Here is a 27,092-nt window from a genome sequence, read left to right as displayed (position 1 = left end):
GTGGAAGCTACATAATATTTCAAAGCCCTCGCAATGTCGAAATAATGCAAACAACATGCTGCTGGTGCAGACAGAATAAGAGAAACCGGGAAGGACTAATGGCTCGTTAAGATGAAAGGACGAAGGTACCTTCAGCATGAAGGTAGAGATTAGTATGTAGCTTAACCTTGTATTTATGGAAGGCCAGGTAGAGCAGTTTACAAGACAGAGCTTGGATCGCCCCCCAGTCTCCTGGCAGACGTAATGGCACCCAGGAACGCTGTCTTCCAGGACAGGAATTTTATATGTCTTGTGTCAGGGCTCAGGGCCCATGAGTTTAGAGAGAACCACATTGCGTTCCCAGGCGGGAACTGATGTCTACAGGAGGTAGAAACGCCCAAAAAAGGCCTTTGAGGAATTCCTGGACTAGGCACTCTGACCACAGCGAGGGTGCAACAAAGGTGAGGGTGAATTTTGATATAGCGGGCAGGTGGACTTTAGTTGAAGAATGTGCCAGGCAACTAAGGGCCAGTGATAGCAGGTATCCACCACCCACATCCTGTGGCTGGAAGCGCAAAAGAACATTTTCTGTTGCACACCATCCCATCTCGTAAACCACTTGCACTTACTATTATGGCATGGAACTGTAGATGGTGCACATGCAAGAATGTCCCTGCAGTCTTGAGGCACAGGAATTAGTTCAAATTCTGGGGAAGGAGCCAGGCCTTCAGGTTGAAGGAGATCTGGTAGCGGTTCAGGACTTCTCTGATGTCCCTGGATAGGAGGTTGAAAATTGGTAGTAGTCGAATGCAGGGTGCGGATGAAAAGCTGAGAAGTTCAAAAACCAGAACTCTCAGCCAAGCCAGTGCAACTAGGATCAGTGTGCACTGAATGGAGTACTTTCAGAATCAGTATAAATGGCAGGAACAAAGGAGTGTGTTCGGCCATGAAAACGAGAAAGCATCCACAATGCTTCTGTGTTGCAGGATCTGCTGGTGAATGCCTTGCACTTTGCATTCTCGTTGGTGTGCGAAAAGGTTGATGTCCAGGTCCACCCCACTTTTGGATGATAGAGTCGTTGGTCATGGTAGAGTTCCCATCATGCCAAGAACGTAGTTCCCTACTGAGGGACTCTATAATTGAGTTGTGAATGCCAGACATATAGAATGGCAGTAAGAACATCCCGTGAACTAGAGCCCACCTCCATAGCGCTTGAGCTTCCGTGGAGAGTAGAGTTTGGGTGCCACGCTGCATTCCAATGTAGAACATGGTGGTGGTGTTGTGCGTAAACACCCAAACAACTTTACAGTGGAGGTGGCTCTGTAGCGACTTCAGCACCCAGGACGCAGCTCTCAATTCAAGGATGTTGATGTCCAGCTGTTTGTCTTCTAGGGACCAGAAACCTCTGGCGTCAGTAATCACTGACTTGGTGAGCTGGAAAGGGGAACCCTGAGTGAGATTGGAAGGTATTGACCACCATTGAAGAGCTTTGTGCAGGGAGTGCGAGAGAGACCCCTGGTCATCACAGGACCCAGAGATACGTTTCCAGCGGGCTTGTAGGTATTCTTGATCATCATCACTCTTGGAGAGGAGGGTGCATGTTTGCATTGCAGCACTGGGAGATGCCTTTAACTCTTTGGATAGGGAGTATGTTGGGTGGTTGCAAAAAGAATACTAGGGTATGACCCTACCGACGCATGGATAGAACCCACTTGTCCGTTAAGTGGTTTACCCAATTTTGATATAAGTGGGAGAGGCGCCTGCCCACTAGAGTGTGGAAGCGGAGGGGCAGTTCGGCAGCCTGGTCAGGCCGGTTTACCAGAGTGTTCTCTTGGTTGGTGGGACCTTCGTCAGCACTGGTTCCCTCTGTAGGATTGAGACTTTCCTCTGTATCTGTCTCCAGAGGCGTAGGATGTGGAATGATAGGACTGCGAGCGATAGGCAGGCTGAAAGTCCCATGATGTCATGGAGAAGCTGGATTTCACAGACCAAAGGGACTGACAGCGTTGCTGCACTGTCCCCAAAGATCGTGCAGTGTCAATGTCAGTTGTAATAGCTTGCAAGGTGTCATCTACCTTCTTTTTTAAGAGATCCTCTTCTTCAAAAGGCATGACCTTGGCTTGAACAACTGGGTGGAAGTTTGTTGCCTTCACCCAAATTTGCCTTTTCCCGTCTGCCAAAATCTGCTGTCAGCAAAGTCCACCGCCATGTAGATGGCATGGTCTAAGGCGCCCTCTGCGTCATGCAGAAGCTTGATGGCCTCATCCTTCTTATCTGGCAAGAAGTCAAGAATGGGCCCCATCTTTTACCATATTTCCCGGTCTTAATGGAACAGGATTGTCAAAGGGTTGGGCACCTTAATTATGGTGGCAGCTGTGGACACAATCCTTTTTCCAAAGACTTTCAGCTGTCTTCCTTCTTTATCCACTGGCAATGCAAATGGAGATGAGGGGTTCACTGAGCGCTTGCGAGCCGCTGCCTACCCGACAGAGTCCGGGCTTCGTATGGAGGCATTATCCAGTACCCCATCTTTCTTTTAGAGTCTGTCCTTTTTGACATGGCAGGTGAAGGGATTCTATATGGTTAGAAGACCATCCTCGTGAAGGGATTCTATATGGTTAGAAGACCATCCTCCTAAATTTCATTCAAAACTGGGATCGAGACAGTCTCAATTGATCCCTCCGCTGGTATAAGAAACATTTTCTTTGCACCATGGCGAGCAAATCGAACATGCTGCAGGCTTTGGACAGGATGGTATGGAAAGTACTGATTTTGCCTGGGGGGTTGGGGTGGGGAAGAGGAATCCCAGACTGGAAGATAGTCGGACTCATCAAACTCATCTGTTGAAGTAGGAGGGGAGGCATCCCCTAAAGTGGCTGCATCCTCTTATTCAAGGTCCTGAACATCGGGAAGAGGGTAAGGGACCAGTACTGGGACACAGTCATGGTGGCTAGGAGGTACAGGCAAATCTGGAAGGCAGGTCTTGTGGGACCTCAACTGGTGGCATTGGAGGCGCACTGGACTGTAGTATCGGCACTAAGGTAGACAATTACATTGGGGGAGCAGGAGCAGACAGAGTTTTAACTGGGAGCGATGCACAAGGCCTGAGGTGGCTGCATAATTTTTAAAAATATAATTATATAGCTGTCACTTTCACCAGCATTCTCAAGGCTCAGCCTCTTTCCCTCCTCCTCACCTGTAGAGTCCGATTCTGAGCCGGAATGCAGCAATGGTCTATGGGCGCTGTAGTCCTGTTTTTTTTTGTTGAAGAGATTGCCTCTCCCGAATTGAAGCCACTATGGCCGGTTAATTGATGGCCTCCCTAGTGACCCCCTTCCGGAAGGAGACTAGAATGGGGGAAAAAGCACCTGTGGCATAAAAAACCCCTTTGTAGGCAATTCCGAGGTGTTCCAACCGAGTGGTAGATGGGCTCCTATGGCGATGATACCAGATACAGGGAAGAGGTATGCCGAACAGACTCAACAGAAAACGGGAGCACAACCCTGAATAACCTGGCCGGAGAATGGAGAACCCAGGGGAGAACAGGGCAGAGAAAGGGAAACAGTAGAAAGGTGCGGAGAGCAAGGTAGCAGGATGAAGAGCAGCAGAGAAGGAGGAGAGAGACCGGGAAGCCGAGGTTCCAGCGAACAGGTAAGCGTACTGAGCTGAAACAGAGAATGGCGAGCGGTCGGAAAGGAAAGGGAAAAGCGGCCAGCACCGAAAGAAGAGAAGCAAAAAGGACAGAGGGTTCCTACCAAGGAACAAGTGAAAACTCACAGCGTAGTAGCAGCCAAAGCGAAAGTAACCAAGGCGGTTGCAATGCAACGTGAATCTAGATGGGTGTGTCCAAGTAGCGCAGGTGTGCGTGGAACACTAGACTGGTACTCGGCTCAGTGAACGTGGCGGCCCAATTAATGGCAGGACAGTCGTGCTCTGGGCCACAAGCGCCACAGTGGGAGGCGTATGACAGTATGCCTCCTACCAAACTGACTCCCTCCTGGCTTCCCAAGGTGAGCCCGGTGATATTTCTTCAGGAGTGTCGGAGCCGAAATATGGGAGAGTGGCTCCCATGAGTCCTCAGATCTAGGGTACCCTTTCCAGTGAACTAAGTACTCCAAGCGGCCTAGTCTACATCTTGAGTCACACAATTGGGCCACTTCATATTCTAGATCCGGAGGGCTGGGATCTTTGACAGGGTTGCAGGGAGAACCCGAGTTGGATGATGCCCCATTTTGGCAGTTTTAGGTGGAAGGCAACCAGATTGAGTTTGGCAGTTATGCGGTAAGGACAAATGTATCTGGGTGAAAGTTTGGAAGGACGCACCCACCGGGGTAAGTATTTAGTAGATGGCCATACCCTGGAGCCCACCTTCCATTCAGGTATTTCTTGGCGGTGACGATCCGCTTGATTCTTGTAGGTGATCCGACTGTCTATGAGACTAAGCTTGGCCGTCTTATGTGCTTCTGATATTCTGGATAATATGTCCTCAATAGCCGGTAGTTTGGACTGTACTGGAAATGACGGTAGAACTGAAAGAGGATGTTGTCCGTAAGTACAGTAGAAAGGAGTAAAACCAGTGACAGAATTGCGGGAGTTGTTATAGGCGAATTCCACAGTGGGCAATAAGGATACCCAGTTGTCTTGTTCACGATTGGCATAGCATCGAAGATACTGTTCCAGTGTGGCATTCAATCTCTCAGTTTGACCGTTGGTCAGGGGGTGAAACCCCGAAGACAAGGCTCTCTCAATACCCAAGTTGGCACATAGAAGTATATTGACTTCCCCTCTCCGAGGTGATCTTTTCGGGAAGTCCATGTATTTGAAATATGTCTCTTAGATATACTTCGGCCATGCCTGCGGCAGTTGGTAACCCAGGTAATGGTGAGAAGTGAGCCAATTTAGTCAAGGTGTCGATAGTCACCGTTATGCAGTCCAAGATTGAGACAGAGGTAAATCGACAATAAAGTCAGTGGTAATATGGCTTCATGGTCGTGTGGGTGTCGTGTCTGGCTTCAAGGGACCAATCGGTCGCGTGGTGGGGTTCTTGCATCTGGCACATACTGCACAAGATTGCACATAGTTTTTGACTTCAGCTGACATAGAGGGCCAGAAAAACTACCGTCTGAGCAACTCAAGAGTACCTGTCTTTCCTCGATGCCACGCTGACCGAGCGTCATGACACCAAGACAGGACCTGGGATCTTAGGGACCCCGCAGGTAAATATAGACTGTCTTTATAGAAAAATAAACCATCCCGCTCTATCAGTTCCTTGCTAACCTCTCTAGGTTCCATGCCAACGGAACCTTCCTTGACCTTGTGGAGAAAGGAAGAGAGCTGCGCAATGATGAGATTCTGAGGAAAAAACGGTCCGGAAGGGATGTTGATGAACTGACTTACGGGAAAGGGCATCTGCCAGTGAGTTTTGTGAACCCGGAATGTAAGTAATCCTGAAATCATATTGGGCAAAAAAATAGGCCCACCGTGCCTGTCAGGAATTAACACAATCCATCGACTAATGCTTGGAGGTTCTTATGATCAGTACGGATGGTAAAGGGATGTGACCCTCCTTGCAAGAGATGGCGCCATTCCTTGCAGGCCAGCTTCATGGCTAGAAGTTCCCTCTCTAATACGGAATAGTTCCGTTGACTTGGAGAGAGTCAGAGAGATACGCAATGGGATGCTCCTCTCCTTCAATTTCTTGCAACAAAACTGCCCCAAGGGCGGCAGCTGAGGCATCAGTTTCCAGTATGAAAGGCTTCGTCTGATCCGGATGCTTTAGTATGAGAGCTGCACAGAACAATTTCTTCAGCCTGTTGAAACTTTCGTCAGCCTTCGGAATGCAAAGAAAAGGCATAGTAGATTTTTTTTAACAACTGTGTTATAGGTAGAACCACCTTAGAAAAGGCAGGGATGAAGCGTCTATAAAAATTAGACAACCCCAAGAAACTCTGTACTTCTTTAACCGATGTTGGAGCTGTCCAACCAAGGATGGCCTCAACCTTCTTCTCTTCCATTTGTATCTCCTTCAGTGAAAGCACATATCCTAAGTAGGGGACAGACTCCACCCTAAAAAGGCACTTTTCCCGTTTGGCTAAGAGATGAGTTCTCAAACTATTCAAAACTTCTCTGAGATGAATGTCATGCTCCTGCGGGGTCCGGGAAAAGACCAAAATATCATCTAGATAGACAATAACTGAAATAAACAAGAGCTCTGAAAAGATCCGGTCCATAAATCGTTGAAAGATCGCAGGGGCATTGACTAGGCCAAAAGACATCACCCCGTATTCATACAGACCAAAGGGCGTGCAGAAGGCCGTCTTCCATTCATCCCCTTCGTGAATCCTTAGGAAATGGTAGGCGCTCCGGAGGTCCAGTTTTGAAAAAATATTGGCCCCTTGTACTGCCTCCAGGATGTCGGAGATGAGTGGCATGGGATATCGATCCCGAATAGTGACTTTATTAAGACCTCTAAAATCAATACAAGGCCGTAATTCCGAAGAATCCCTCTTAGGTATAAAAAAATAGAGGAGCCCCAGCAGGGGACTTGGAAGGTCGGATGAGGCTGTTACTCATATTGTCGTCCAGGTAAGAGTGAAGAGCCTTCTTTTCAACCAGTGATAGAGACCATCCGCCCAAAAGGAACTAATGCATTCGGTACCAATTCTGTAGAGCAGTCCTCAGGCCGATGCAGAGGTAATTCGAAGGGGGCTTGGTCAGTGAAAACTGCATCGTATTCGGCCAGGTAGAATGGCACTGCATGAACTCCAACCGTTGGGTTTGCATTGGGTAGAAGGATCTGTATTTTCTGGAAATTTGAGCTCTGGAGACAGTTCTTCTTACAAAAGCAGAAATCAAAGGTCAGCTGATTAGTAGACACATTTATCCTAGGGTTGTGTTTACGAAGCCAAGAGATTCCCAAGATTATGGGGAAGTGGGCAGCTCGGATGATGTCAAATTGCAGCACCTCTGAGTGTTGTAGGATAGTGAGCTGCAAATGCTCCGTGGTCTGCGTAATAGGCCCCGAACTAAGGGGACTACCATCCACCCCTTCAACCTTCTGATCTTCCTTGCGATCCAACCTGCGAAGGTCCACCTGGTCGGCCCAAAGTTTCCTGCCGCTCCACAGTCCAAGAGGACCAGAATTTCTAGTCTTTGTGAGCCAGTCACAAGTCTAACTTCCACCACCATTAGTCTGGAGTCCTCGGAGGCCGGAGAGTGTCCAACGGAGAGAGAAACGTAGGGACTTGACTGAAACCCTCAGCTGCTTGTCCCCTTTAGGGCCGAGGGTGCTCGTTTCCCACACGTCTAACTGGAAGGTCTGTACAATCTTTGATAAGATGAGCATCAGAACCACAATAGGCACAAAGGCCTTTTTCCCTCCGACGTCTCCGTTCTTCAGAGGGGCTCGGTTGGTGCCAATCTGCATGGGCTCATCAGTCTTCTGCGTTGTAGTGAGTGGAGGAGGGGGGTTCTCGCCCATCGAAGAGTAACCACGCAATCGTCGTCGTTCTTGTCTTCGTTCCTGGAGGCGGAACCCTATCTGTAGGGCAGCCGATACTAACTCCGAGAAAGAAGCAGGACATAGTGCTCTAGCCAGCTCATCTTTAATTTCCTCCTTAAGACCCCGCTGAAAAATCACATATTGGGACTGTTCCGGCCATCCGGCTTCTGAGGAAAGTCTCTTGAACGAAGTAGCATAAGAGAACATCCATTTGTCCCCGTCGGGTATCAAGTAAGTTTTCACAGGCAGTATATGTAATCTCTGGCCTCTCAAAGGTCTGTTTGAGTTGGGCCGTGAAAGCTCCAAAATCCTGCAGTAAAGGACTCGAGCTTGTCACTAGCTGAGTAGCCCAAGCCAGGGCATTACCGGTCATGTTAGAGACTAGATACCCTACCTTGGAGTGATCCGTGGTGAAGGTATTGGCACGAAAAGCAAAATGCACTTGGCAAGCGGCAAGAAACTGTTCACTTTTTTGGGGCCCCATCATATTTGCCAGTAGGTAGAGCCATGGGGGGGTAAATCCGATTGTCTGGAATCCTGAGTAGCCACCATCTGGCGAAGCACATTGTTTTCCACCTTTATGTTCTGCATTTCAATCGACATGTTTTGGATAGCAGCCACCAGTTCCTGAATTTGTTCGGGTGTGGCCATGTTTGTATTTTGGCGTTGCGAACTGTCACTTTCACCAGCCTTCTCAAGGCTCAGCCTCTTTCCCTCCTCCTCCTCACCTTTAGAGTCCGATTCTGAGCCGGAATGCAGCAATGGTCCATGGGCGCTGTAGTCCTTTTATTTCTTTTAAGAGATTGCCTCTCCCGAATTGAAGAAGGGCGTGTCCAAGTAGCGCTGGCGTGCGTGGAACACTAGACCGCTACTCGGCTCAGTGAACGTGGCGGCCAAATTAATGGCGGCCCAGTCGTGCTCTGGGCCACAGGTGCCATGGTGGGAGGTGCATGACAATAGCGCCAAAGCCTGCAGGCATCCGGGTGCACAAAAACACACAGGGACCTCAGAAGACCGGACAATAAAAAGCTCAGAAGGAAATCAACTAGTACCAGTGTCGGAAGAACCAGGGGGTCAGAATAGGAATGAGGAGTTATGCAAACAAGAATGTTTTTTAATTGTTTTCTAAACCAAAGGTGTTTTTGCAGTCGTAACTCAGTGGGGAGACTATTCCATACCTGTGCTGCGATAACTTGGAAGGAGCATCTATAGCCTCGCATTTATTTGTATTTGGGGGCGATCAGGAGTCCACCTGAACTACAACAGAGCACACTGGAGGGAGTGTAAGGTTTCCAGAGCTCTTTGAGGTAACTGGAGGTGGTTGTAAAGGGAGGTCTTCCTCATCTTCCATCGAAATAACACCAGCCAAGCCCTGGAAATCTGTGTCGATGACATCCTTCAGAATTTCTTCAGGAGACACCTGCGGAGGACCTGGAATAGCTGGGACATATGCAGCCAGTGTAAACAAGGGCTGCTTATTTCAACCAGAAGAGCTGGTTGCCGTGGAAGACACTGCAATCGCAGCCATTATTGATAGAAATGTAATCGCCATAGTAGTCAACGCAATGGTCATTGACTGAGCCATCACTGATGAGCCTGTAGACTAGGTTGCCGTTGACGAGACTGTTGTCGCCAGGGTAGTTATCGGTGTGGTGGACTGAGCCTTAGGTCAACGACGAAGAGGCCGTCGACATGATTTTTTTTTTTTTTTTTTTTTTTAAATTTCTTTTATTTTCCAAATAACAACATATACATACAACATACGAACATTCAAACATTCGGCTGGCATTTTGGCTTTCCGGCGGATTCTGCCATGGGGTCATCATCCTGAAGTGTCCAACAACTTGTTTTCCCTGCCTGTGGCTGCTTCCACTGGTTGCCTCGATGTCCATACCATGTTGTCTATACTTCTGTCCCTTGTGTGTCCCTGTCCTGGGCGCTCTGGTATCCCCCAGCATCCTCCGAGGCCGTCGACATGATTGTCATCGACAGCGTGGTGGAGGGAGCTTTGGGTCAATGGGTCGATGACTACAATGGTGTGAAAAGTATTGTTGCTGGAGATTGTCAATGAGTGCTTCACAGATGCTGACTGTCGATGTGGCAGTAGATGAGGCAGTCGTGACCACCAGTCGCTTATGCATGGATTTTCAAAGGTTTCTCCTTTAGACAGGGGCAGCCCAAGAGTGGGTGGAATGGTCCTTCCTCACCCTCTTGCCATGATGAACATCCTCATGAGACCTCTACCTCCTGGAAGTGGGAGCACGCTCTTGGGGTCTGTGGCGAAGGGACTCCTGACTCCAAACATATGCCATCGTACCCTCATCCAGCCACGTTTCTAATCTAGTCCTTGAGGGTTTTGCTGGAGGTGTGACAAATGGAGCAGGAGTTCACACCATTCTCTGGATATAGACTGTGCATGCACTACTCATGCTGGTCTTCCACAAACATTTTTCAAATGGCATATGGAGCATGCCTTGAAGAAGCTCTTCTTAGCCCTTTGATCGATGGTGGCAGAAAAAGATTAAATCGGCATGCCTGAGCAGGCCTCCGATGAGGAAACCCAGACCCTAAAAAGACACCAATATTCAGGAGAGATTTGACATCCAAATACTGTGAAATTTCAGAAGAATCCATCAAGTTGAAAAAATACAGAACTGGTAGCGGACTCCCAAAACTTATATGTGCAATAGAAATCTAAAGTGAGCCTCTTAGGGAGGAGCTGATGTGCATGCTGCCTATTGGATGTAGGGCAAGATGACCCAAAACCACTTTAAGAGAACACTAAAGTGATTGCAGTTTTACAATTTAAGGAAAAAGTTACTTACCTGTAACTCCTGTTCTCCAGTATGGGACTGGCATGGACTTGCATGCTCATGAACATTCCCCGTCGTCAGGCTGGGAATTCCCAGTAAAAAAGAAAAGCAGTTTCACTTTAGCCTGAAAACTGCATTTCTCCTCTATAACCAATCCCTGTCCTTTGGGTCATACTCTCCCCATCCAATGACAGTGGTCTCTTTAAGCTCCACCCCTGGTGGCCATCTTCAGAATTGGTAGAGCACAAAAAGTGCCAATATGAACCAAGAAGAGCAACATAGGGGAAGGAGGGAGGGTTTGCATGCAAGTACAGAGTTACCGGTAAGTAACTTGTTCCTTCTCCAGCATGGGGACTGGCATGGTTTCACATGCTCATGAAAACAATTACATAGCAGTACATATGGACAACCACGGGAGGTGGCAAGGCTCAACACACGCAATACACTTATCCCCGAAACAGACTCACCTCAAACAAACCGGTTGCATAGCACCGCTTGGCCGACCTCTGACTCCTCCCTGGAATCCCTGTCGACGCAGTAGCATCTCGTGAAGATGCGGGTGGACCTCCACATAGCAGCCCTGCAGATGTCAAGCAGAGAAACATCAGACAGAAACACTGTAGTTGCTGAGACGGCTCTGGTGGAATGGACTCTTGGCCGGCCAGGAAGAGGTCTGTTAGCCAGATGATGACAGCGCATGATGCAGTTGGAGAACCATCTGGATATGGAAACCTTAGACAGGGCCTTCCCGTGATTCACAGTTCCAAAATTCACAAGAATTGAGATGTCTTCCGAAAGTCCTTCGTGCGTGCCACATAAAAATTCAAGGCACGAGCAATGGCCAGCCAAATCAACGTCCTTTCCGCTGGTGTAGAAGGATTTAAGAAGAAGACTGGCAGAACCAAAGGCTTGTTGAGATGGAGTTCTGAAGGAACCTTTGGCATAAAGGTGGGGTGGGTCCGCAGCACCACCCTCGTAGCATGGAAAGACAAGAGTGCCTGGTTCTCCCCGACCCGCCTGGCCGAGTTGATGGCCACTAAGAAAGCAGTCTTCCACAAGAGAAACATCAAAAGGGGCTTGATGCATTGGTTCAAATGGGGATGCGATGTGCCTGTTGAGCTCCCAAGCTGGAGCAGGAGCCTTCACTGGTTGAAAAGTCCTTAAGAGGCCTTTGAGGGACACCTTGACGAGTCTGTGCCACAACAGGGATGGCCTACCCAGCATCCTGGTGTAACGGGATATGACAGCCAGATGCACATTGAACGAAGCGTGCGCCAGGCCAGCCTTGGCCAGGGAAAGCAGATACTGCTGAGGGGAAAGGATACTTGATCCTGATGACGCTCCCACTCGTGGGAGGACCGCAGCTCCTATCTGACCGTATCCACAATGGTGCCTACCAGGTGAAATGGGAAGAGGAATATTTATTGAAGAATGGCCCAGTACCACACGGACTGAGCTTCCAGGGAGAGCACCGGAGAGAGCTTCCCACCCTGCTTCCGGATATAGAACATGGTGGCAGTGTTGTCCGTGAAGATCCTCACCGCATTCCCCCTGTAGTTGAGGCAGGAATGATTTGAGGGCCCAGAAGACTGTCCGGAGTTCCAGGACGTTGATGTTAAGGTCTTAGCCAGAGGCCTCTGCCATGAGACTTCCCGGTGTGGGCCCCCCACCGTTCCAAGGAGGATTCCACTGCGACCATAGCTTGATACAGTGGGATCTGAAAAGGAACTGAGTTGGTCAGATGTGGGTGCACTCCCCACCACTGTAGAGCTTGCCTGAACCCCTGGTTGAGGGCTATCTTGTCAGTGCAAGAGCCCGAGACCTGCAGCAACCACTCATCCAGGAACTCTTGAAGATGTCTCATCTGAAGCCTATAAAACAGAACGAGGTGGGTGCAGGAGGAAATCATGCCCAACAGCGACTTGATGGCTCGCACAGTCGTCGATTGCACTGACGACAGGTGCCGTCACCCTCTCCTCCGAGGTTGTAGCCAGACATGCGACTGTGTAGGGATAGGCACCCAGGAACAGTGTTCTGCGATGGCTCCACGCAGGACTTCGGATAGTTTGAGAATCCAAGCTCCGTCAGTAGGCAAATGGTCTCCGCAATGTGCTGGATTGCCAGCGTGTGAGAATGGGAGTGAATGAGCCAGATCTCCAGATAAGGGTATCTTGATGCCCCCGAGACAGATGCACCACCACTAGACTCAAGCACTTCAAGGACACCCTTCGTGGTGATTTGAGGCCAAAAGGCAGTACCGTCCCTGGATCACAAATCACAGGAACCTCCGATGTTTTGGATGAATGTGGACGTGAAATGGGTATCCTCCAGGTCCAAGGTCACCAAGAACTCCCCCTCCTCCAGCTGGTTGAGCACATGCTGCAACATGACCCTACTGAACGTTTGGTATTTCAAATACTTGTTGAGGCGCCTTAAATCCAGGATTGGCCACCACCCTTCCTGACTTTATTCGCACCAGAAAGTATGGAACAAGTTACTTACCTTTAACTATTCTTCTCCAGCTTGGGACTGGCAAGGATTCACATGCTCATGAATACTCCCAGTCATCAGGCCGGAAATCCTCGGTAAAAGAAAAACCAGTTTCACTTTCACGTACAAACTGTATTTCTCCTCTAAACCAATCACTGAGCTCTGGGTCATACTGCCCCCAGCCAATGACTGCCCTCTCCCTAAGCCCCTGGCAGCCAACTTCAGATTTGGTAAGCACGTAAAGTGGCAATATGACCAAGAAGAGCCGCAGAGGGGATGGCTTGCATGTGAATCCATGCCAGACCCATGATGGAGAACAATAGTAACAGGTAAGCAACTTGTTCCTTCTCCAGCATGGGGTCTGGCATGGATTCACATGTTCATGAATAAATAATACATACATTACACAACCACAGGAGGTGGCAAGGCTTAACAGAAGCAATTCCTCTCACCTCTGGTACAGGATCACCTTCAAGACCAGGTTGCGTAGCACTACTTGGCCAACCCTGCACTCATCTCTGGAATCCCTGTCGACGTAGTAGAATCTTGTGAAGGTGTGTGTGGACCTTCACATAGAAGCCCTGAAGATGTCCAGCAGGGGCACACCAGACAGGAACGCCGTCGTCGCAGCGATCGCTCTGGTGGAATGGGCTCTGGGACAGCCGGGCAGCGATCGGTTTGCCAACCGATGACGGTGAGTGATACAGACGGAGAGCCACCTGGAGATGGAAGCCTTCGACAAGGCCTTCCCATGGTTCACAGGACCAAAGTTTACAAATAGTTAAGACATCGCCCAGAAACTTTGTGCGTGCCACATAGAACTTCAGAGCACAAGCCACATCCAGCGAGTGCAAAGTCGTTTCAGCCGGAGACAAAGGTTCCGGAAAGAACACAAGCAACACCAAAGGCTTGTTGATGTGGAATTCCAACAGAACCTTTGGCATGAAGGAAGGGTGCATCTGCAGCACCACCCTTGTGCCGTGAAGTCAGATAAGGCTGTTTGCAGGATAGGGCCTGGATCTCACCTACCCTCCAGGCAGAGGTGATGGCCACGAGGAAAGCCATTTTCCAGGAGAGGAAGTTGAGAGGGGCCTGGTGCATAGGTTCGAAGGGGGCCCCCTCATGAGCCTCGTCAGTACCACGTTGAGTTCCCATGCCGGGGCAAGTGCCTTCACCGGTGGGAACGATCGAAACAGTCCTTTGAGGAACTCCTCGACGAGACGGTGGGACCAAAGAGAAGATTGTCCTGGGGACCTGGTGTGGCGGGCGATAGCCGCCAGATGCACCTTGAAGAGGCGTGCGCCAGCCCCACCTTGGCTAAGGACAAGTACGGAAGAATCTGCAGGGCCACACCTGGCACCGCATAGCAAAGCGCTTCCAGTTGTGCTCATAGCACTTCAGAGTCGACGATGCTCTAGCCCTGGCAAGGATCTCCCTGCAGTCCGCCGGCAACTCGTACCATCCGAAATCTTAAGACTGCAGGAGCCAAGCCCTCCGGTTCAGCGACCCAGGGTTGTGATGTAGGATTGCGCCTCATTCTCTGGTGAGCAGATCCACGACCACCGGCAGCTTGAGAGGGGGGTGGTGGGCGTTGACAGGCTGAGAAGGTCCGGGTACCAAATCTGCCTCGGCCACGCCGACGAGGATCATCCTGCATTGGCACCGTTTGAGTTGATTGATGACTCGCAGGAGAGGCAACGGAGGGAACACATAGGAACAAGCCTGACGGGAAGGAAAACGTGTCCCCCATGCTCCTCGGGCTGGTGGAACCTGCTGGCAAATTTCTGGCATTTGGAATTCATCACTGTCACAAACAGATCGATCTGGAGTCTGCCTCACTTGAGGAAGAGGCGATTCATCTGATCCTGTCGAAGTTCACATTCGTGGCAGGAGCACCGTTCCCTGCTGAGGGAGTCGGCAATGGTGTTCTTGACTCTTGCCAGGTGAAAGGGTTTGAGGAACATCTTTTGGGCGACGGCCCAGTGCCACAAGTCCAGCGCCTCTCTGGAGAGTCATGGGGATCTGGTGCCCCGCTGCCTGATGTAGAACATTGTGGTGGTGGTGTGTATTAAGACTCTCACCACTTTGCCCTTGAGGGATGGAAGGAACAACGTGAGGGTCTAGAACACTGCCCACAGCTCCAGGATATTGAAGTGAATATTAATGAGACGATCCCTCTCCTCCGGCAGCCACAAGCCTCTGGTGTGGAGACATCCGGTGTGGGCTCCCCATCCATCCAGGGAAGTGTCCATGGTGACGTCTCGTGGTACTGGGGGCTCTGAAATCCTGTGCCACCGGCGATGTTGGAGCGCACGCCCCACCACCTTATCGCTCAACGGAACTCCTCGTCGAGAGCAATCTTGTCTGCGAAGCTTCCAGACACCTGGATCCACAGAGTGTCGGGGAACTCCTGAAGGGGTCGCATCCGCAACTTGCAGAGCCAGATCCGGCAGATGCACGACATGCCGAGCAGCGACTTGATGGTCCGCACTGCAGTGCTCTTCAGTGCCAACAGCCATTGTACGTTGCCCAGCAGGGCTGCTATCCTCTCCTCCAAGGGAGCCGCAAGGCAGGTGACCGTGTTGAGCCTGGCCCCCATTCTGCGATGGTATGAAGCAGGACTTTGGATAGTTTTTTGTTTTGATAACAAATTTGATTGCATTTTCGTCTCATAATACAAAAACGTACAAAACAACTGTACAACCTTGCATGACGGAGCAATGTAAACAAGGTGTCGCATAGATATGTACATATATATAGAAACACAGATTGATTAAGATACAGATCAGAATGACGTAGGAATAAAAATAAGAATTAAGGGCCACAACATTTGGCACCCTTATGACTGCCACATACATGTGGTGACGGGCGATAGGTAACGGCATTTCAGTCTGTGGTTCCGGCAAGGCTGTACCCCATGGTCTGTTAGCTTGCACCGTACGTGGCTTACAGCGTCTGTTCCCATTTCCCCCAGATTTTGTCTGCTTTGCCCGGGCAGCCTCTTGCTTGGTAAACTCGACGTTCCATCAGGATAGTAGCATCTACATCTGACATCCATTGATCGTATTTTGGAGTTGTTTACGAGCCCCACAAGTGCGCAATGTTTCTTTTGGCTATTCCTGTGGATGTTGAGAGCAGCAGCTTTTCGAAGCGAGACATGTCTCCTTCTTCAATTCCCAAGAGAAGGAGTTTGGGGTCCGTTGTGACTGATTTGCACATGACTCTTGTGAGTCTTTCACTACATTTGCAGCAGAAGTGTTGTATTTGCGTGCATTGCCATAGGATGTGAAAGAAGGTTCCTTCCTCTTGTTTGCAGCGTAGGCATTTGGGGTCGGTCGTTCTACCCCAGCTGTGCACTGCTACCCGGGGATAATATATCCTGTGAAGTATTTTCAGCTGAATGAGCCTGATCCTTGCGGAGATTGCTGTGTCCCTTGGATACATCAGGGTCGCAATCCATTCTTCAGGTAGTATTGGGCCCACGTCTCTTTCCCATTTCGTTTTCAGGCTCAGCAGTTCCTTTGTGGCAAACGAGGAGATAGCATTATACATGGTAGAAGTGACCACCTTTTTCACACTGTCAATAACTGTGTTTCTTTCTATGGGCGTGCACTCCAGCATGTCCGACAGTCAGGCCCTTTGTTTGGTAAGTGTGTGCTGTAGTTGTCCATAGTGGTAGCGCTCGGTGGTAGGTAGATCATATGACGTTACGATCTCGGCGAACTGCATAATCTGATTGTTCGTGTATATTTGTTGGATGGTTTGTATACCAGCTGCTATCCAATTTGGCCTTTTCGGGAGATTACTGAGATCCGTAAACTGGGCATTATTCCAGATGGGTTGGACTGGAGTGATTTTGTTGTCCCAACCTATGTGCTTATGTACTTTCTTCCATATTTGGGCTGTATGCGCTACTATCGTGCATTCGGGAGTGCGGTTCTGTCGGCTGTAGAGACTTTCGATCGGTGATTCATCGTGTCTTGCAGCTATTTCGGCCCTTATGTGGGGGATTGTTGGGTCACCATGTAATATGTCATTCACCGTCGCCATTTGGGTCACCTAGTAATAGACTTGGACGTTCGGAAGCCCTATTCCCCCCTCCCAGACTGAACGTTGGAGGGTTTTGAGAGCTATTCTCGGGTGCTTCTCACCCCACAGGAGTTTGCGTCTTGATCTATCTAGTTTGCGGAATTTACCCGAAGGGATGTGGAGAGGGGCATTCTGGAGGATGTACAAGAACTGGGGTAGGGCCAGCATCTTGAAGAACGCCGCTCTCCCCAGCAGCGTCAGTGGTAGTGCTTGCCAGTGTGTCACATCTTGTGCGTATCTTCTAATTAGTGGATGCAGGTTCTGAGTCATAGTCATCCAGTCCATTTGTGATTAGGATGCCTAGGTAGCGAAACTGTAGTTTCGATCTGGTATGGGGATCCAAGTGCCAGTATGCAGTCCACCCTCTTCACCGAAAAGAGCACAGACTTAAACCAGTTCACCCTGAGGCCACTAAAGGTTCCGTATTCAACCAGTATTTGAGTGACTATAGAACAGGAGATCGCCCAGGTAAACCAGAAGGTCATCTGCGTAAAGGGATGCCTTATCCTCCCATTCTGAGTTCCATCGAAAGCCGGTCCACGTGGGCGTGTCTCGCAGGGATACCACCAGCGGTTCTATTATTAGTGCAAACAACATTGCCGATAGCGGGCATCCCTGCCTGGTGCCTTTTCCCAGTTTAATGGTGCGCGAGGGCCATCCGTTCACTCTTACCTCTGCTAGTGGATTGTTGTAAAGGAGTTGTACCCACTTCATAAATGATTCCCCAAATCACATCTTACGCATTATTGCCCATAAAGCCTCCCAGTAAACTGAATCGAAGGCTTTTTCAAAGTCTATGGCCAACAGAGCGAGTGATTGTTGCAGGGTGGGTGCCCTCTCCAGCGCCAGGTGCAGCCTCCGAATGTTCATTCTCGTTGACCTTTGAGGCATGAAGCCACATTGATCCGGATGGATCAATGTTGTGATGGCTGTTTGTAGTCTATTAGCTAGTAGCTTGGCTAGTATTTTAGCTTCACTGTTGATTAGGGATATGGGCCTGTAGGAGCTGCATTCGTCTGAGGGGGTCTTTTTTGGGAATCACTATAATGGTGGCCTTTCGGCGGTCTGACGGGAGCTCGCCTTTTGTTAGGGAATGCTCAAACATGTTGAGTAGATGGGTGGAAATGTCTAGGTGATGGAGTTTCTTCCAGATGTCGAGTGGGAAGCCGTTGGGACCCGGGGTCTTGCCCGTTTGGATTTGTTATCCAATATACTGGCTTGCTCCATGGTGAGCGTTGGGAGATCGATATTGTCTAATATGGTGCTTGCTGCTGCGCCGGCGGGGGGTTTATAGAGATCTTCATAGAAGTCAGAGAAGCGTTCCGCAATCGCTGCGTCAGCAGAGACTAGCTCAGTGTTCGATGTCCTGATGCATTTTACCTGCCATTGCTCTTCATCGTGCATTTCGAGCCATGTGAGCATCCCCCGTTTCGTACAGGCGTGCCTTCATGGCGATGTGTGCCTTTTTGGCGCAGTCAAGTGGTAAGTTATGCAACTTCTTTTGCGCCAATTTAAGTGCTCTGTTCGTCTCTGGGGTGTCACTGGCGATACCTTCTGCTTCTCTGGCCACCACCTCACATTCAGCCTCGATGATCTGTTCACGCTGTGCTTTTTTCTTTCCGGACGTCCATGAGATGATTTGGCCTCGTAGAACTGGTTTGTATGCTTCCCACAATGTAATAGGGTCATCCACCAAGTTTGCATTTAGCTCAAAATAGTTGGAGGTGGCCGCCTCTCTTTTCTTGAAAGTCTGGGAACCCCAGGTAGTAGGAGTTCAGTCTCCATGTGGGGGGTGGACTTGGCCTCTCTGTTTCTAATTTGAGTAGCAGCGGGGAGTGATCGGAAATGCCTCGTGGAAGGGAGGATGCGGTGCATGCAGTATGGATGTCCTGATGCGATAGGAAAAAATAGTCTATTCTGGACATTGATGCGTGTGCACCAGAGTGAAAGGAGTATTCACGATCATTCCTGTGTCTCGCAGTCCCAGCACGGACACAAAGGCAGCCAGTTTTGTGGTGGCGGCAGAATTTCTGGCTCTCAGGTGTGCGATCTAGGGCATTGTCCATGACATCATTGAAATCCCCACCTATTACCCACATGTCTGCGGAATTTGCCCTCAGGATGGGAGTAATATCAGTTAACAGAGTGTTGAGGAGGGCAGGTGTGGAGTATATTGCCATGAGTGCCAGGGTCCGGTTCCAAAGCTTTGCCTGCAGTTGTACATAGCGACCTCCTCTATCTAGCATTATATGTGTAATCTCCAGTGGAAGCCTTTTAAAAAGTACTATAAGCACCCCTCTCGCTCCCATGGAGAACCCAGCGTGCACCGCTGTGCGGTAATTGGATCTTTGGAAGAATTTGCATGCATTTCCCGCAAGATGCGTTTCAGTCAGGAAGACTATGTACGGGGAATGCCTGTTTATATGTTGCAGTACTAGTCTTCTTTTGATACTAGATCCCAGCCTGTTCACGTTCCATGTCATTAGCATTAGATGTCTTTTGGCTGAAGCAGTCTCAGGTGCCATCAGTTGTGCGAAGCTTATGTTCACGTGTGTGTTTCATAGTTTGTATTTGCATTGATTTCACAGCGTATGCCCTGTACATTGTGCTCACATTGCCATTGCATGCTAAACAACGGATATAAACATTATCCCCAACTCCCTCCTCCCCATACTCCACCCCCAACTGAAGCATCTGTCGACCCAACATAAACTTTCAAACAGTTAAACTTTGTTTCTGATACTCTTCCTGGTCCGCGGGGGGCAGAGGGGTGGCTTTTCGGTTAGCCGCCAGCTATGCAGTGCATTGCAGATAAATTTGCCATGGTAAGCGTGGGCGTTCATGCGTTTCGTTTGCAATGATTTAGTAATCTTGGGCAGTGTAGCAATCGATCATGCATCTTCTTGCTGTGGGTTCCCCACTTGTTGCTGCGGCAGTTCTAGGTCCGGAGGGCGCCCAGGAGGCGGTCTGTTGCGTTCTCCTCTCCTTTTCCTCACAGATCCCCAATCCCCATCTATGTGTCTTTCGGCCCAGTTCCCCGCTTCCTTAGGACTCGTGAAGTGCACCGTAGTGTTCTCATGAAATATTTTGAGCTGGGCAGGAAAGATTAGTCCATATTTGACTCCCATTGTTTGCAGTTGTTTCTTAAGCGGGTCGAATGATTGGCGTGCCTTCTGTACTTCCCTGGTAAAGTCTGGGAAGAAGGCGATTTTCGATCCATTATACTTATCTGTCCCTTTTGATCTTGCCAGCTGTAATAACGTATCTCTATCCCTATAGTTTAGGAATCTTGCGATGACTGTGCGCGGCGGTGCACCTGATGTAACTTTGCCGGTTGGAATGCGGTGCGCCCGCTCAATGGAGAAAAACTTGGAGAAGGACCGAGTATCGTATATGTCTACAAGCCATTGCTCGAGGAACAGTTCCATGCAGGCCCCTTCCGCCTTCTAGGGATGGCCAAGAATGCGAACGTTGTTTCGCCTAGATCTACCTTCACTGTCCTCCACTCTCGATTCCAGGAGCTTAATACGTGCTAGCATGCCAGACATGTGTCGATTCACCCCTCGTATGCTGTCTTTGGTTTCCAAGATTCGTGCCTCCGCTTCCCCTGTGCGTGATGTCAGCTTCTGCAGATCATGTCCAAGTAGGGACACGTCAGCGCCAATACTGTCTATCATCTTCTCCATTGAGGTTCTAGAGCTGGCAGTGGCACTCATTATGTCTCATATTGTTCAATCCTGCTCTGTGTGGAGGTTTTCCTGGGCTTATCTTTCCTCATTTCGCCTGCTTGATATGGTGTCGTTGGAGACTCGTGCCCCGCTTGGAGGAGAACGACAGCGACAGAGTGGGTAGGCAGATCTTACCGGAGGGGCCAAGGATGAATACACTATGCCTCGGCGCGATATGGCCGGTGCTCACGTGGGACTGCGTCACATATGCCTGTAGTGTTTCAGTTATGCCTTACAGCTAGGGTGACCATATAGCATAAGGTCTTGCGTGGGGATGCGTCAGATGTGCTCGTGCACGTGCTGTTGTTCCGATGAGCTTGATCGTCGCAATATTAGTCGAAGATACGATGTGATTCCTACTATGTGTGCAGGGCACAGTTGTTGCTCAATTGTTTGTGGCGACGAGGTCACATCGGGAGGATTCGTGCTTGTGTGTCTTTAGTATGTGATGATTTCCGTTCTGTGCTTTGCAACAACAAGGGGGGGAAGGTAGCTGCCTCTGTCGCGAAATGTCTTTACTCTAAGTTGTCACAGTCTACTTGTGGTCATGGCGTGCAGTTCTGTGATCTCCCGCTGTGTTACACTAGCCCAATATGAACAATAGGCTGAGGATTGCCTGGGTGCCTATGACTGACCTGCACACCAGGCACTGGAGGGTGTTATCGTTGGGCTGACGTCAGAATTTCAGGCATTCTCACCTTCCCCCAGGGGCACGTAGCTCTCATTTGGGACCCAGGAGGGCCCAATGTCTGTCCCAGGCCAGTAGCGATGTATTTCGTTTCCAGTCTCTGTGGTCAGTGACTCTGTGTCATCTCCCCGCTGCAGATGAGGTCAACAATGACAGTGGTCACACTGCTTCATACGGGAGCAGCAGCGAGGGGGCGGGCAGTGTCTTGTCTCTGTCACTAGTGCCCCAGCACCCTCTACCCTCCACTCCTCACCTTCGGGTCTCCTCGACGACAGCTAGGCAACAGGAGCGCCGCTTCAGGATCTATGAGGCCGCAGCAGGCGTGCTATGCCTTCTGGAGTGTTGGGGATCTTCGTACAGATCTTGGCACTTTGTTGGTTCACTCCTGGCGAAGCAGCAACGCCATGGGAGCAGATGCTGGCTGCCCTGCCTCCTTGTCCAGTGCCAGAGGAAGTATGCTGATGGGGCTCCACACGTATCACCTCCGCCGCGGAGACCAGTTGTTGCCCTCTTCTCTGCCCCAACAGGTAGGCATCAGCATCCCAGGGACACTCCCTTCGCCTGTCGCATGACTCCAGTGCCCATTATGCAAGCCGGGTGCAGCACAACAGCAGTTTCTTTTTAGAGTGTAGATTAGCCCATAAGATTTGCAAGCCGGATGCAGCACAATAAAGTTTATCGTTAGGTTTCAGGTTAGTCCATAGGCTTCGGGTAGGAGACACTTCGTGATCATACACGCTGATAACCCGTGCTCTTTTCAGGTCGGAGATGCAGTGTGCAATTACCTTTTTTTCTCCTCACGCATTATTTGCTTTGCACCATCCGGTGATCTGCGGGGCAAGTAGGAAAGATCCGCCCGGCGGGCTCCAGACAGCCAGCAGGCTCATGCCGTCGGGTGCGAGCGTGCTTGCACTAGCTCTGTTCCCGCCCCGGGGCGCTGCTCCAGGGTGCACCTCGCGTCCCGCTCACCTCGTGAGCCGCAGTCCCTCCAAGGTCAGCTCTCCCCCGGCAAGCAGCGCAGCACCATACCAGGAGGTCCCGCTCCGTGCGTGCAGGGAGGCCGGGCCTCGCTCCCACCCAGTTCGCCTCCAAGTCTGTCTCTGCTGGTGCCCTCAGGTTGGATCGGGCGTGTCGTCGCGGGATGGGGGCCGCCAGCGGTCGCTCAGTTCCGCGCTCCTCCCCGCCCCAGCGCACAGCAAGCAGGCTGATTCACAGGCGATCACGGTTGCGTCGCTTCAGTTCTCCCGCGTCGCTCCGCTCTTCTCTCCAGGCGCGGCAGCCATTTTGAGCTTGCACAGCCTATGCACGCTGCTGCTTTCAGCAGGGATTTTCTCACTTTCCGTGCTCCGGTTCAGTCTGCTTGCACAGCGCTTCGCCCCAGCAAGGTTTCGCCACCCGTAAGGTGTCGTTTTGTCTTGATATCTGCCCAAATTCACAGGATTAATGCAGGATGTAGCTGGCGGCCTCGGGAGCTCAGAGGAGTCACGTCCTCATCATACGCTTGCTGGCCACGCCCCTGACTTTGGATAGTTGATGGAGAATCCCCAGATCCGTCAGCAGTCGGACAGTCTTCTCTGTGTGTGCGACGGCTACTTCCCTTGACGTGGCCAGGATGAGTCAGTCGTCGAGGTACGAATACACGTGTATCCCCTGCAGATGCAGATGGGCAGCTTCTGGTGCCAGGCACTTCCTAAACACCCTGGGCACCGACTTCAGTCCGAAGGGGAGGGCCTTGAATCGTTAGGGCCTTCCCTGTACCACGAAGCGCAGGAAATTCTGATGCTTCTCATGAAAGGGACGTGGAAGTATGCGTTCTCCAGATCCAGCGAGGCCAAGAAGTCTCCTTCCTCCAGTTGGCCGAGCACATGCTGCAACGTGACCATCCTGAATTTTTGGGACTTGAGGTATTTGTTGAGGCACTGCAGGTCTAGACTGAGCCTCCAGGTCCCAGTCTCCTATCAAAAATTATCTGGAGTAGACTCCGGAGTCGCTTTGGAACCAGTTCTATCACCCCTTTTCTTATCATGGCCCATACTTAGTGCAGGAGTTGAGGGATGCGCTGCTCCTGCTGGGCCACTGGCGGTATCTGCTAACACTTCTGCTGGTACTCTAGAGTTTTCGGTAGGTGGAGATCTTTTTCCACTCGCTGACGAAGCCTGCCAGCCTGCTTACCACTAGGGTGCATGGGTGGAGGCCCGATGTCCTGGCTGGTTCAATCTTGCTTCAGGGCCTGCGTGCCGCCCTGGGAGCAACGTCTTCCACCTCCACCGAAAGTCTTGGAACAGCCTCTGTAGGCCTCCTGGGTCGTGGATCGGGAGGGTTGATGGTACAAAGATGACCCTCCACCGAAAAGGGTTGACGATCTGCTGGACTTCCCGCCGGAGGCACGAAAGGAAGGGTGGCAGTGTTGAAGAGTGCCCAGGGCACAGGCCGTTTCCGTGTCAGTCTTAATGGCCTGCAACGACTCATCGATGGCCTTTCCAAAGAGGGTGTGTCCCTGTCGAAGGGCATGTCCAGTACCCTTGTCTGGACCTCCTGATGGACGTTGGTGGCTTTCAGCCTGCCACGACGGACGCAGGCAACGTTCCCCTTCTGCCAGTACCCCGTGTCCACAACTTCCAGGGCCACTGTGATGGCATGGTCCAATGCCACCTCCCCCTCCTGGAGGATGTAAAGTGCCTCGACCAGCTTGTCTGGTAGTAAATCCAGCAGCAGGGCCATTTTATACCACAGCTCCCTGTCGTACCTTGCTAGGATTGTAAGTGCATTGGCCATATTGACTGTTTATGTCGCCAAACAGATCACCTTTCTTCTCATGGCATTGAACTTCTTCCCCTCGCTATCCGGAGGGACAGAGGATGAAGACAAAGGGTTAGACTTTATTCTCATTGCTGCCGACACCACCGAGTCCACGGAAGGCTGCAAACGTAGGCACTTGGGTGCAGACTCCGGCACCCAGTATTTTTTCTCCAGCATGTCCCTCTTGTTCAGGGACATGGCCAGATTTCTCATCAAAGCTAGGCCCTACTCCTAAACGTCATCCAGGAGAGGCACCGCCAAGATCTTCCTCTTGGTCACACGCCATTGGTATAGGAAACCTTCATTCTTGGTCTCTTCTGGCATCAGTTGGAAGAGTTAGGATGCTCTGGCGACCATGGTATGGATCAACCCCACCTCGTCCAGGGCAGAAGCCCTTGGCTGTGGCAAACCGCCCGCCATGACTGTCGTCCGTATCCGTAGTCACTGTGTCTGTCCCTGTGCCCCTAGGGGAGGGCACTTATGGAGGTTAATGCTGCGGTGTAGGGTGCTGTGTCCTTTTTCGCCGGGGCTGGTTCGGGGGTACACTGGGGCCAGCTGTGTCGCCGGCATCCTTTTCTGAATCTCCGACACCAGGGTGTTAAGGGTTCAAAGGATACATTCCTCGGAGGGGTCGGGCGGAAGGCATACTGGGGCCCGCCCTGCCGTAATTTCTGCCGTCACTGTCTCCGTCGTCCCCCTCAGCGTTTCCGTCAGCATCACCCATGTCCTCCTGGAACGTGTGTAAGGACACCTGGTCCTCCTCATCCGAGGAAGAAATATCTGTACCCTGGAGTATGGGTGAGGGCCCTTTTTTGCATCCTGAGGTGTCGGGTTTGGGCTTAGGGATGGCATCCTTTTCTCTGGTGTCCTTTCCACCTGGTTGGCCGAGGCCTCCCACCTCGTGGGCCTGGATACTCTGGGCACTGCCAGGGCTACCTTGACTGGATCATTCCCCTTGACATTCAAGAGGGCGGCCACCACCAACTCGATCGTCAACAACTTCACCTGGGACTTCTGGTGCAGGTTGGTCGCCTTTTCCTGCGCCTTTGTCTTCTCTGACTTTTCCCGCATGTTTGCCGTGTTAGTCGATTTCCTCTTTGATGAGCTGGATCGATGGCTGGAGACGGAGGCAGATGGTGAAGGTGAGCGCGCCCTGCTCATAGCCCCACATGCGCAGCAACCCTGATAGAAACAGACTCACAGTGCTTGGCTTTATCTTGTTCCCCCATGGATGGAGCGCCCTCAAAGGACTTTGAAGCCTGCTCCTTGGACCGGCCGGTCCTGGGTGAGGCATGCCCCTACTTACACCTTACGGCGCAGAGGGCTTGGAGCTGAGCCACGCCACTAACCTACTGTGACAATCCTTCACGGTTCGCTTGGAGAACCTGAGGCAGATTTCACAATCTGCTTCCCTGTGATCCGGATGGAGATAGTAGAGGCACTGGAGGTGGTTTTCCTCTACAGACACATTCGGCAGTCTGCAGCTGGAGCAGAGTTTGAAGAGGGAGTTTCCCTCCTCCTTCTCTTTGGACATGATCCAGAGTACAAAGTAGGCCCGGTGGCCTTCTGCAATCTTCGATGAAACTTTGATGATTCTTGCCCTTGAGGGGCATTGAAATTCACTGACAGATCCCTGGTTGTCGACCGAAGGAGCGAAAGAGCACATGGGTTCTGATTGACAAAAAGAATCTTTTTTTATTGAAAAAAAGCTCACAAAGCAAAACACAAGGACTCCTAACACTTGAACGCGTGGTAAAAATCTGAAGATGGCTGCCAGAGAAGGGGCTTAGGGAGAGGGCAGTCATTGGCTGGGGGCACGATGACTCAGAGCTCAGTTATTGGTTTAGAGGAAAAATACAGTTTGTAAGTTAAATCTGTTTTTTTTACCGAGGATTCCCAGCCTGACGACAGGTAATATTCATAAGCATGTAAATCCATGCCAGAGCATGAGGGCTTGGCTAGAGCTAAAAGAAGGCTAAGCACCATGCTTTTGATCCCACTAGGGTCGCCGCAGCTGAAGGACCCAGTTCTGGAATGATCCGTTCCCAGTCTCCATCTCTGTCCACAGTGAGCCTACCAGTTGTAGCACAGGGAGGGAGGCTGCCGTCCGCGAGGAAGTCCCTGACCCCTTCGAAGCACAGGTCCTCTTACAAAGACAAAACAGCAAAGGAGGGGCCCAGGCCCCCGTCGATGACTGCTTCGTCCTCTAAGACAGCTGCCCAGTCGACCAATGCCTGATAGTCCAATGCCTCGATGACTACAGCCTCACCGAGCATGGCATTGTAGACGACCATGACCCGTTGACTATCACCACCATCATTACACCAGCGAAAGGAGACCCAGCAGCGACTGTGGTTTCTACGATCACTATGTGTCAGAGGGAGCACGCTCATGGGACAGGCCGGTCCTGGACGAAGCATGACTGTGCCTGGAGACAGAGTATGAGGCCTTCCCCAACTTGAACCACGCAGCCAACCTGCGGTAACGGTCCTTCATCTTCGTTGGCACTCCACTGCAAATCTCACATCCATCAACATTGTGGTCTGGATGCAGGCAATGTAGGCCAACCCTCGACATAGACATTACACAGTTCACATTTCGTGCAGAGTGAAGAGGCTTCTGCTTGGACCCAAGCCTGAGCCTTCCAAAACTTCTAGTGAATAACTGGCAATGAAAGCAGATCTTCGACAGCAACAGATCCCTGCTGCCGGTTGTCGACCGATGGTCGAGGATGGAAAGAAATTTAGAAAAAATGAATTTATCAGAAAAAACTCAAAAATAGCAAAATACCTGATCAGCAAGATGAGAGGACTCCCAACACTGATACAGTAAAAATCTGAAGATGGTCACTAGGGGTGGAGCTTAGGGAGACGACTCTGATTGATTGGGGGCAGTATGATTCAAAGGACAGTGATTGGTCCTAGAGGAGAAATGCAGCTTTCAGACTAAAGCAGAACGGCTTTTCTTTTTTGCCAACGATTCCCAGCCTGATGATGGGGATTATT

General features: G+C 50.7%; 1 protein-coding gene across 2 annotated transcripts in view; it reads left to right on the top strand.

Moving 5' to 3' along the window:
- The window catches only part of LOC138569416 (mucin-2-like), a 698,070-nt gene that overhangs the window by 642,716 nt on the left and 28,262 nt on the right, over positions 1–27,092 (top strand). The gene's annotated exons all lie outside the window — the stretch shown is intronic.

Source organism: Ambystoma mexicanum, chromosome 2q, assembly GCF_040938575.1.
Source record: "Ambystoma mexicanum isolate Mex_15411 chromosome 2q, UKY_AmexF1_1, whole genome shotgun sequence".
In the NCBI taxonomy this organism is placed as follows: domain Eukaryota; kingdom Metazoa; phylum Chordata; class Amphibia; order Caudata; family Ambystomatidae; genus Ambystoma; species Ambystoma mexicanum.
The sequence above is the reverse complement of the archived record's forward strand: the minus strand, read 5'-3'. Positions and strand labels throughout refer to the sequence as shown.